Here is a 13,072-nt window from a genome sequence, read left to right on the forward strand (position 1 = left end):
TATTTATGAGGCTAAATGGAATGGTCTGGTATCAATCAAGCATTTGGTTGACCCATTTGTACAAATTATTTAAAAATCTCTTTCCCACTGAGGTGGGGAAGTCTCCAAATTAGTGCTTACTTTCCCCCCACTTAATGTGACCCTACCAATACGATGTTAATTTCCTCTAAACCAAAGGGACAAGCTGCCCTTAATTCAGTGTATTTGTCCTTGATTACCACTCTCCTTGTGGCCTCTATCAATTTACCTCTGTTAACAAACCCTTTGAGCTTGATGACCTCCAAATTTTGCTCAAACAGGAATTTATCTAGATAGGAAAGTATCCATAGCTCTAACGAGCTAAAGAGAACAGAAATTTGGAAACTTCTCTTTGTGGAAAGTGAGAGTGAGCCAAGTAAGCAGCATCGGAGGAGTTTCAGAATTGTGGTGTTTCCTTCTTTTTTTTTTTCCGGGTGGGAAAGATCCGTTTATTGGGTGGACACGGAGCACGCGCTAGTCCATGGTCACAGGCGCGGGAGGCAGCCGATGAGGGCCGGCCGGGCCCCCTGGCGCAGGCAGACGGGTCGCGGCCCCCGAGATGGCCTTACGGACCCCAACCCGGGCCCGCCCCCACCCCCAAGCCCCCGGCATTCCCTTCTGAAGCATTTTTCCCAACTCCATACTGTTTTTATAGTTTGTTTTTGCCTGTCTCCCTTCTATCCTCCCTTCGTTTTACCTCCCTAACTTTTCTCCTTTCCTTCCCTCTCATTCTCCTTCCCTCCTTCCCCCTTTCCCTTCCTCTTTTCTTTCCTTCGTGTAGAAATCCATTCCAAATCCTTCAAGTTGTGGTTGCATTTGATTCTTTTATTGGCAATCTCTTTAAAAGTTTTGGCAAACATGTTGTAGGTCACCTTTTTAAGATTTTGCCAAATAATCTAAATACCACACTTCTCAAACCAGGGCATAAGTACATATTGGTGTGCTGTGCTACCTGTGAATGCTTTTAATTTAAAAAAATTATATTATTTAATTACTTTTATATCATTTTTATATTAAAAAGTCCCAGATATCTCCAAAATATAAAATTCACAGGAAACAGTAAAGAAATTTACGTTTGACGGTTTTTTCTGTTGTTCAGGATATTGCAATGGGGATTTTTGAGACATGTTCAAAATCACCCTGCGAAGTGAAGCTTTCCTTTGCAATCTTTCCATCTCTGTCTTGGGTGTGTCAGGCTCTCAGTGGAATCACTTTAGATCCCAGTTCCTCTCCCAGAGGGGCTGGGCGTGTAAAGGCGTGCTGGGGCTGAATGCATGGGGTTGAGTGGAACCTGAGTGGTGTCGGCTCTCCAGAGCCAAGATTTAACATTTCAGGTAGAAGTTTGAAACTGACCATAGTAGAGGTATTGGCACCACTGAAATTGGCAAGAGCTACAAATCAGCCTTTTTGCTTTGTTTTGTTTCTGAACTGGTTGCTAAATATTTACCGGCACAATCTGTGAACTTGATGCTTGGTCTATAGGTGTCTTTTTTATGCTTTGTATGTTACTGCTGTGGTCTCACTAGCTACTATGGATTAGTTTCAGGAGAGAAGGGAAGCAATCAACCTTTGCCCCAAGTCCCACAAATATGTGGTTATTAATCAAGTGGCCCTTTGGCCTGGTCCCTTTTGTTCAGACTCATCTATGGACATGTTAGCTCCAGAGAGGACCACAGATACGGGAGCTGAAGCCCGGAGTGATTAATGACTTGCGAGGTCATGACTCTAGTTAAAGGCAAAGCAAGGACAAGAATCCAGGTTTTCTGTGTCCCAGCTAGGTTTTGTCACCATTTTACAGTTCTGGGTCCCATACCTTGAAAAATCCTAAATTCTGAATATTCCATGTTTATGAGCTTCCATAAACATTGCCGGCTTCAGAATAAGACACTATATCTAAGAATATCCATTTAATCTTTGCTTCTTTTTCTAACCTGAAGAATAAGATACATGAGAAATAGAAAATATAAAGGCACTGTTGAAAAAACTAAAGCTCTTTATAAATTACAGACACATACTTGTAATCCAATTGCTATCTTCATTCGTAAACCTCTACAGGGATGGGTCCATCTAGCTCTCATGACTTTAAACCAAAATGGTACAAATATTCCAGCAATCATTAATGGTTTCTTTTGTTAAAGGAAATGGCATCTGACATCTGCAGCAAGAAACAGAAAGATAGAGGGCAGTGTGGGACCGGAGTGCCAGCTGTCCTGGAGAAGGCGCCTGCCCCGCCTGCACGTCTGAAGAAGCCGCGGGGAGAGTAGAGAGCCGAGCGTGAAGTGGGCAGACCACATCCTGTCCCCGACTCCTCCAGAAAGAAAGGCAGCGGCGGCTCTTTCTATTGTTTAACGAGAAAAGAGAGACCGAGCCCATGAAGGCTAAACGGGTCTCTGCTAGTTCAAAGTCAACGTGAAGCGAGGCCGAGGAAGCGTGCGGGGCTCGGAAGGCATTATTTTTAGAGGGGACGCACAGGAGAGCTGGCGTGGCAGAAGGGTCCTTGGCAGGTCCCTCCGGCTCCAGTAATTGGAGAGGCTTGACGGCCCGAACCAGGGGCTCCTGGTTGCTGATTAATGCGCCCCTTGCACCCGGGCGTGATTTAGCGGGCTGCTGAATAAACACACCACGGGGACCGGAAGGTGATAACTACCAGCCTCAGCAGAAAGAGAGAGCCTATAAATATGCCAGAGGGTCAATAGAAGTGATTTTCTTCCGCCTTCCCAGGACTGCTGATGAGGTCTGACAGGGCAGCTCTACTTCATAATGCATCACAATGGGGAGGAGAGCCTGAAGGGCAGAGCGCGAGGGCGCCGCGGCCGCCGCAGCGGCGAGCTGCCTTCTGGGCTGCAGCTGTCAGGAGCGCAGGCCCGGGGGAAGCGCAATCGGAGGAGCCTGCCGCGCGCTGAGCCTTCCTCTTCCTGCTCTATTTTATTGTTCTTCTTCCCTTTCTCCCTCCCCCCACTTCCTCCCTCCCTCCTCCTCCTCTTCCTTCCTTGCTCTTATCTCTATACCTAACCCCCCCTACACACCTCCATTTCCATTTCTTGGCTGTTTCTAGAAAGAATCTCTTCTCTTGCTGGGCAGAGCAGTTGTAACAAAGAGAAAGTAGGAGGTCTAGATGCTTTAGTGAGGCACAGAGCTTTCACGTTAGCATCTGAACACACTCCTTCCTGGTGGGAGAGAAAGGAGAAATCCTGGGAGAATATGTAGGCTGAGCTGTTGGCGTGGGGGTGAGGGGGCATTTTCCTAGGGAAAACACCTATAAAACAATTCGGAACCTGAAATAAAGCTGTTTTGCAGCAACTCATTTTCTTTTTACTTCAGGAAATGAAAAAGTACCTTTCCCCGCTCACCTAGTCACCCCATGACAAGGCTCTTTGCTCAGGCTCCGGCTGCTTCTCTTGGCTTTTTGCGCCCAGACATCCATTTGCCGCTGGAAATTATACATCCTTTCTCAAGGCCAGAGACTATAACTCGTGCTCTGTCTTCTGTCCTTCCTCCCAGGCTCTGTCCTTTCCTGGCTGAGTCTGACAAGTGGACCCACGGCTGGGCACACGATGGCTCCGCCATCTTAGCAGGTCCTGATTGCTGCTTTAACGATCTGGTCGTGGAACTTCCAGGAAGATGGGAAGGATGAATGATTGTGAAGTAAATCTTGTAGTCCCCCTTGGCATCTTCCTCCTTTTCTATGGCACATACTCAGTTATTGCAGCACTATACTATTTTTTTAGTTTTTGCAATTTTCAGGAGAGTGAAGAGTCAAGAAGGGGCTTTACCTCTCAATCAGAATCAGAAATCACTGATTTACCTCTCAATCAGTGAGCCTCACATCCCTAAATCCTCAAGACTGAGGAATGAAAAATCATAAGGGAGAATACAATTACGGACTAAAGTAAACATATTATTATTCTAGCAATGGAAGACCTTGTATCATTGATATAAAGGCAGTGGCCACCAGAGGTTCTGAGAGGAGAGAGAGGGAAGAATTTGGGGGACATTGGAATTGTCTTGCATTACATTGCAATGATGGATACAGACCATTGCACATTTTGTCAAAACCTATAAAATTGTGCAGTGCAAGGTGTTAACTATAATGTAAACTATAGACCATAGTTAGCAGCAATACTTCAATAGGTGTTCATGAATTGTAACGAATGCAATAATGAAAAATGTTAATGGAGGAAGTATGGAAGGGGGAGGGGTTGAGGTATATGGGAATCCCTTATATTTTTTATGTAACATTTATATAGTCTAAAGCTTCTTGAAAACAAAATAAAATGAAAGATTCTCCTCTAAAAAAGGTGGGGGGTGGTGGTGGTTAAAAAATTTCCCTGGATGGTCTGTCTTTCCTGGCACATCTATCTCAGTGCTATACATTTTATTAATATATTTATAAATGAATATAATAAAATTTCTTAGACACTACTATTGGCTCACAATTTTGTCATAAACAGAAAAAGATAGGCAGATGTATGTGTATTACCTGCATTGCTTAAAGCAAATTTTGTTTCCAGAATTACAATCTTATAGACAGTAAGATGTTAATTTTTCTTGGCCTACTGATTTATACCAGATTTCTAGGAGATTCAATGTATTCCTAGTGAAAGTTTGTTTGGTATACCATGTTTTTGGTATATGGTTACAATATGACGCAGTGATGACAGGTAAGTCTTATTGTTTCAGCAGGACTTCAAAAACACTGTTTGAAAACACATGAACACATGCACAATTTCATGAGTCTAGATCTGATTTTGGCCTAATTGATGTTGAGCTGATTTAGAAGGATTCTGTACCTTACAGCACGTTTGTTGTTTTTTTGTGTTATCAGAACATAACTAAAAGTATATCCAGTACTTAGCATAGTCTGGCTTGAATTTTGTTTAGTCATAGCCTGTGTTTAGGTGATAGATTCCCTTAGAAGGTATCGACATCACCCATTTTTATTCCCCCAGGAGGTCTAGCTTGGTATCTTCATACTAGGGCAGAATAGGCAGAATAATTTTTAGTGGAATAAACTCTAAACCATATTTTGTTAAGTATTTCATCTAAAATTAAAACAAAATATTTAGGTATATGTGGAGTAGGGAGGGAGAGCAGGCAAGAAAATGCCTAAAAGAGTTCTTAACCAGATAAAAAATTTAATTCCTTATTTTTATCAATAGACAATTTTACTTATTATCATTTAGAATAGAAAATATATAAAATCATATACTAGGCAAAAATCAATCAAGGAAATGGAGATAATCCCATTAAAAAACTCTAAGAAAAACAAATGAACAAGGAGTCTCTCAGGAAAATAATGAAAGACCAAACATTTTCAAGTATATGAATGATAAGTGCTGAAGGGGTAGCTGGAATTTCTATTTCTAAGGGCAAAAGGAGCAAAAGAAAAGTTAATTGATAAATCTCTTTGTCTTACAAACTTTGGAACAACGCATATCTTTTCTCCTCCCATTTTTTTTTTCAGAACAAGAGAAAAATCATTTAACCCCAAACAACAACAAAACAACAACAAATCTAAACAAAAAAAAAAAAACAGAAAAAACACTGAACAAGATAATAATCCCAAGAAGGGGGAATAGGGCCTGAGAGGATGAAGGCAGGGCTAAAGAAATTGGGCAATGAGGCTGTAAAGCCCTCAGTACTGGCTTTGTTCCCAGTGTGATTGATAGGACCGATTGCCCTCAGAGGCTTGGCCTTAGGGACTGGTTATATGCAAGTTGTGTTGATTTCTTTTATTAAGGATTCTATGGTAACCTTTATGCCTTCATGCCTGGGTGGTTATTCCTCTTCCTGCTTTTATTTACAATCTATTCCTTGACAATTCATGTCTATCACCTCCTTTAAGACACAAAGTTTTCCCAGTGTGAGTGGACCCGCCACTAATTTGCTATGTAATGAAGGGGATTTATGCAAATTCTCTTAGTTTTAGTTTCCTTACCTTAGCAATTTGATTATGATGTGCCTTGGTGTAGTTTTCTTCACATATATTGTGCTTGGATTTCATTTAGCTTCTTCCAATTGTGTGTTTATAATTTTCATCAAGTTTGACAAATACCTGTCCATTATTTCTTCAAATATTTTTTCTGTCTACTGCTCTTTTTTGTCTCCTTTGGGGACCCCAAAGCATATTAGTTATGTGAAGGTATTCCACAGCTCATTGATGTTCTGCTTATGTTCTTTGTATGTCTTTCTTACCTGTGTGTTTTGGATTGGGTCTATTACTCTGTCTTCAAGATGACAGATTTCTTTGCATTTTCAAATCTGTTGCTAATCCCATTGAGTACATTTTAAAAATCTAAAACATTGTAGATTTTTGCCTCCTGAAATATGTTTTCATTTGGATTTTTTATATCTTCCATGTCTCTATTCCTCTATATTTTTGAACATATGGAAAACAGTTATAGCAACTGAATTCCTGTTCTTGTCTGTTAATTCTAACGTTCGTGTTAGATCCTGGTCATTTTTTAAAAATTAGATGAGCTTACAAAACAATCATGAATAACTTGCAGAATTCCCATATATTTCCCACCAGCACCTTGTATTGTTGTGAAACAGTTGTTATAAATTATGAAAGAACATCATCAAAATATTACTGCTAACTATGGCTCAAAGCTTACATTTGATGTATTTTTTCATAAACCACCATATTATTAGCACCATGCATTAGTATTGTACATTTGTTATAGTTCATAACAGAATGCTTTCATATTTGTACTATTAAGCACAGTCCATCTTTCACCACATAGTTCACTGTGTTATACAGTCTCATTTTTTACAATGCATCCAAATTGTACACTCAGTGGCTCTCAGGTTCATCACAGAATTGTGCTATCATTACCTCAGTCAATTTTTGAGCATATTGTTATTCCAATAGAAAAATACCATACCCCTCTACTATTGACACTTAGCATTGAAATAGTATCTTCTTTGCCATCGATGCAAGATTATAATATTGCTGTTAACTATAGCCCAAAAGTTACATTAATTGTATTTTTCCCATGTACCACCATATTCTTAACACCTTGTTATAGTGACATATATGTGATCTACTTCATAGAACATTTTTGCATTTACACTATTAACTGCAATCCTTAACCACCACTGAGTTCACTATGTTATACAGTCCCTAGATTATTCTCTAGCTTTCTTTTAATTGACATTTTTGTCCCTAGATTGCCCTTTTCCAGTTTTAATTGTTGAGTTTTCTCCTCATTAGCTTCTTTGCATGCCTATGTATTAACTTCTTTGCGTGCCTGGTGATTTTTTATTGAATGAAAGACATTGTTGGGTGCTGAGTTGCTTTTTGTTCCCATCTATCTTCTTGAGCTTTGTTCTGGGACATGTTTAAGTTACTTAGAAACAGATTAATACTTTCACATCTGTGTTTTAAACATTTTTAGGCAAGTCTAGAGATGTACTTCATCCAGAGTTAATTTTACACCCCTACTGAGGCAGGATTCTTCTGAGTACTCTATCAATGCCCCGTGAATCAGGGAAAGTCCCAGTCTATCAGGGGAAAACAGGCACTATTCCCAGCCCTGTATGAGTTTTGGGTACTGCTCCCTCTAATCCTCCTGGATAGTTCTTTTCTTGGACTTTCCAGGCATCTGATAGTTTCCAGGCACCTCTCATGGTAGTTTCGCCATGTGCATGAGCTAATCAGTTCTCTGTTGAATACTCAATGGGACCCTCTGCAGATTCCTGTGGCTTTCTCTTTCTCTGTAACTTTCTCATCTCTGGTAATCTACTCTTTGAACCTTAACCATCTTGTTCTCCTTAAACTCTCACCCCATCTTCTCAACTCAGGAAGTCTGCCAATTTCTGTCTTGATTCCCTTTCTATACTCCATGGCCTGGAAAGTGTCTTGAGGCAGTATATGGTGCAATGGTTGGGCTCACCTCATTTGTTTCATTGCCTGATGTCTAATGTCTCAAAAACGGTTGCTTCATCTATTTTACCCAGTATTTTCAGTGTTTCATGTGGAAGGTGTTTCAGGTGAATTTTGTAACATTCATGGCCCAAGACACAAGTCCCTGATTCCTTTATCTTTATTTTTATTTATTTATTTATTTTTAAAGATTTATTTTTTATTTATTTCTCTCCCCTTCTCTTCCCTCCCCACCCACCCCAGTTGTCTGCTCTCTGTGTCCATTCACTGTGTGTTCTTCTGTGTTCACTTATCTTCTTGTCAGTGGAACCCAGAATCTGTGCTGCATTTTGTTGTGTCGTCTTGCTGCATCAGCTTTCTTTGTGTGCTGCACCACTCCTGGGGAGGCTGCACTTTTTTCGTGCTGGGTGGTTCTCCTTACGGGGCACACTCCTTGTACGTGGGGCTCCCCTACATGGGGACAACCCTGCATGGCACGGCACTCTTTGAGTGCATCAGCACCGCACATCGGCCAGCTCATCACACAGGTCAGGAGGCCCTGGGTTTGAACCTTGGACTTCCCATGTGGTAGGTAGACACCCTATCCATTGGGCCAACTCCGCTTCCCTCCCTTATCTTTAAAAGGACACTGTAATGTTTCATTTACCAGCAGAATGGTGAGGACAAAGTAAGAAGATGTATTTATTTAACTAATTTATATAGCCCATCTTATTTCAATGATTTATAGAGATATAAACCCAAAATTAGATAAGAAAATAATTTTGGAAGATGAGATGAAATCAGGGCCAATATCCTAAATGTCTTCCATAATACTTCATTCATCTGAATGTCTGCTGAGTACTTACTTTGTACCATATCCTAGGAAAAGTTCTGGACAGAACATACCAATAGTGTTCTATACTATTGACAGAGGTACACAAACTTTGTTATATTCTCAGGATGACACCAACCAATTGCTCAGGAGAAGCATGACTTTGCCTATATCAAGATTGAAATTCTTTCTGAAGCTTTTCATAAAGGGTACAATGCCCTGATTCCTCATCTCTTACTTCTTCCCCCTGTATACCCTACATCAACATTGGGAACTCTCTGAAATACTTAGGGCTTTCTTAGGATGCTACATGTTTACTCTTCTGGTTCCTTCTTTTGGCTTTCCCTCAGTGTTGCTCTTCCTTCCTCCAGGAAGTCTCCCCTCATCTTGTAGTGAAGGTTTGGAGATGTAACAGGATCCCAGAATCCTCTGTACTTAACTCTGTCATAATTCTTATGATATTGAATATAATGGTTTTCTTGTCTACTTTCATTACAATCAATAGTCTCCCTGAAAAAAGGGGTTGATATCTTTTATTCTATATCCCTAGAACCTCAGATACAATTCCTGGCACATGGAAGATGCTAAACAATGTTGAACAAATGAATGAATTAATTAATCTAAAATAACTGAAAAAGCCAAACCCAAAGGTCTAGTTATCATTTCCTTCAATATCTGTTAATAAGATAATGCCAAAGCACAATTCCTGTGAGGCACAGAAGCAATTCAGCTACTCACCTATCTGATGGTCTGGCAAAAGAAGACATAGGACAATATTATTCCACTACTGCAAAATTTCGTGGAGGGTTGACCCTTTTACTTTATACAGATTTTTATAATCGCTCATATTTTACTACTATCACTACTGCTTTATCTTATTTTAGTAGTAATAATTATCCCCTTAATAAAAAGTTCCATGAAAATATCTCCTTGCTCACTAGCACCACTCTTTCTAATACCTAACTATAATGCAGCTTATTCAGAAACCTTGAAGTTGAATGAATAGCATGTTTACACCTCATGGAGCTCTGTGACCTTGGGGATTGTCTTTCATTTGGCCACACATGTTTACATCAACTGATTCAATGATCACAGTTCTTGTGATGGGAAAATTTAAGGATTACTTTCTTTGGACTACTAAATTTGGGCTTAGAGAAAATATTTGTGGATGATGGAGAAGAAAAAATTTCACTTTCAATTGAGATTAAAGGAGTTTTGGTTGACTATGAAGAGAACTGGATGTTTTTCTTCCAACCTAATTAAAAACAGTGGGATCAAATTGTTCAGAGAACACTAAGAACTCTTTTCTGGATATGTAATTGTGTCCTCTCTGTTTTATAGGGTGGAAGGGGCCTTCCTCTGACACTGAGTGATGATCAGAAGTTGCCTAATTCTGACACTGAACCGGGGGGGTCAAGCCTGGCAGTGCCTGCTTTTCCCTGTTCTCTCTGGATCAGACTATGGGGATGTGGCCAACATTCAACCAACATGGAACCCAGGCCCTGAGCTGGGAACACTCAAGCAAGCCAAGCGTGACTTCCCTCCTCAAGAAAAGGAAGGAGAATGAGATAGGGGCTTAGTCTCTCTCATTCACACATTTATTTCCAGGTCCTACAATAGAGCCTGATCTAGAGCCCATGTTTTAATAAATGTTTGTCAGATGAATGAAAGAACTATGTTAGTGCAAGAACTATGGCAGTGCTATACTGGCATTCCCATCAGAAGAATCGTATTGCATCTTTTGTCCTTGAAAAGTCATTGAACATCAGGACTAGAAGAGGATTTTACTATGAGTAATTCTAATAACTATTATTTTTATTTCTAATTTACCAACGAGAAAACTGATGCACAGAGGTGGTTTGCAATGTGATAAGGGCCCATAGCTGGGAAATCACCTGCTGGCTTCTTATTACACCTGAGGAGCAACAGCTAAGGCTGAAGATGGGTGTAAACATGTGGTGGTCCCAGAAACCAGCTTAGCAGGTAAGGACCTAAAGAAATCTCATTTCCTGTGATGCTTTCCATGTTTTCATGCCCCTGTACACATCTCCTGGTTGTACCTGTCCAGTGGTTCGCTAGACACCCAGATGACAGTGGATCTCAGTGCCTTCTCACATGGTAAGATTTCTGTGCTTGATGCTCTAGATTCATCCAGCAAAAGGGAAGTTTCAATAATAACTTTGAATTAAGGTAGGTGATAAACCAAACAACTCAACCACATCATGTCCCTGGCTTTTCGTGACAAGAGCTGTATCTCAGGAGCCTCTTGGTTCTCAGGCATGACCCCAAAATGTTGATTCCAGATATCTGTGCTCCTCGCTGGGACCAAACTCGACAGCTGCATGGAGCAGAGAAGGTCAGAGCACTAAAATGGATGCATTAGAATTTTGATGGCTTCCATCACAAAGCTTCATATAAATATTACACCCAGCTTCATAAGACATTCAATGTTTGGTTTCTGAACCTATTAATATATAATGAGGATACGATGTAATTAATATCGTTTGTTTTGATTTTCCTTTAAATCCGCGGTAGTAATAAGAATGCAAGGTAATTATTCAGGAAGCCTTCTCAACAAATGTCAGTTTTCATTGATTAAAAATCAAGTCAGTGCTTCATTTGAAATGATATTTACAAGCATGCTTTAAGCTGAAATGAATAATTATCAGATTATTGAACTGCAAGTTATCTGCAAAGAACTGTCTGCTTTCTTTCTTCTATTTGCTCTAAGGCTTGCTCTCAAATCATAGAGGACAAACCGGAGGATGTCGGGATGCTGTGTCCTGGATTTGCTTTGAAAGATTTACTTTTCTTGATGTAGTGTCTTCCTCTGTTTGTTGTGGACTCTCTAGAATTAGGGGTTTGGGAGGGTCCTGGAGCTGTTTCTCCCATAACCACCTAAAATTCCTCTGCTTCTGTGTTGGTCCTGTGCAGCCGATGGGGATCATGCCAAGCCAGCCCAGGCATTTCTTTTTGCTCCAAAATGGCTTTTGTTGCTATATATTTCTTTTTCATTCTTTGGCAGAAAACAATGGGAAAGTAGTCTGTCAATCTGTTATTCCCAGAGTCGTGCTGGAGGTAATGTGAATTCAGAGCCATTTGTTTTTTTCAGGGACCCGGCATGTGCACGACAACCGCCCCAACAAATTGAGACTGCAGCGATTCATATTTACAAATAGACATGCACGTATAAATCAAGCCACCAAAATTATACACTGGGTGGATTTCAAAATCATGTTCTCTGTGTGACTAGCTCTTATTTTAAGTACTCCAACAAAATGACAAAAATCCACTAATGTGTGGTCTCTTCATTCACCTCCTCATTATCCTTTGTGTCACTCTTACAGGTGTTCGAGGCACAGCAACAAAAAACATATCAAAGTGGGAGCTCATATTTGAACTAGGGGAGATGGACAATAACTAAAAAGCAAGTGAAGTGTGCAGTATGTCAGGAGTTGGGGGATGAGAGTGTCACTGCAGGAAAACCAAGCAGGGGAGTGGATAGGGAGGGCTGGTGCAGGGAGTTTTAGTCTGAACCTGGATTGTCAGGAAAGCCTTATGGAAAAGGTGATGGTTGAGCAAAGACTTGAAGAATGTGAGTGAACAAATCATGTGGGAATCTGGGGGAAAAGCTTTCTAACCCAAGGGAACAGAATGTGCAAAGGCCCTGCCAAGGTGGTGTGGGCTGGCTCGTGGAAGCAGAACTAGGGGGCCAGTGAAGGTGGCAGGGCACTGTGAATAGGATGGAGAAGAGGAGGAGAGAACAGATGGAACTGGGGAGTAGTATGGTGAAATATGTGGTTACAGATGGTCCATGCCTGTCACAAGTGAAAGAGAAGTGTTAGAATAACTTGATACTGAGAAAGGGCTCTCAATCTGACCGCCAACCCATGTTTCTTTTTGAGTCTTTCTCTGTGTGATCACTAGGAACTGAGCCAACCAATCAATTGCCACCACAATCTAAATAGGGATTTTTGCATCTCTGGGTTTTGGGATCTGATCAAAATTTTATCCCCAACCATACCTAGTATTCCCATATGAATTGGCGATCTTTTTTTTGTTTTGTTTATTTTTCCTTTTAAGTGAGATGTCAACAGGGAGGAAAAGTGGCAGAGATGAGAAGAGTGAACATTTAGCTGTAACTGAGAGCTGTACTGGATACAGGTGTAGGAGTTAGACTTAGTGAGGTTTTCAGATGCTTTCCTACATTGTCGTCTAACTCGAGATATTCTGAGAAAGTCTTCCTGTGAAAATGGATTACATTAAAAAATATCATATGCATGATTCCTTACACTGAGAATGTTCTGCTCTCTCTCCTTTTGGCTTTTCTTGGGTGCTACCTAAATTGCAGGAGA

This window comes from Dasypus novemcinctus, chromosome 14 (genome assembly GCF_030445035.2).
Source record: "Dasypus novemcinctus isolate mDasNov1 chromosome 14, mDasNov1.1.hap2, whole genome shotgun sequence".
NCBI lineage: Eukaryota > Metazoa > Chordata > Mammalia > Cingulata > Dasypodidae > Dasypus > Dasypus novemcinctus.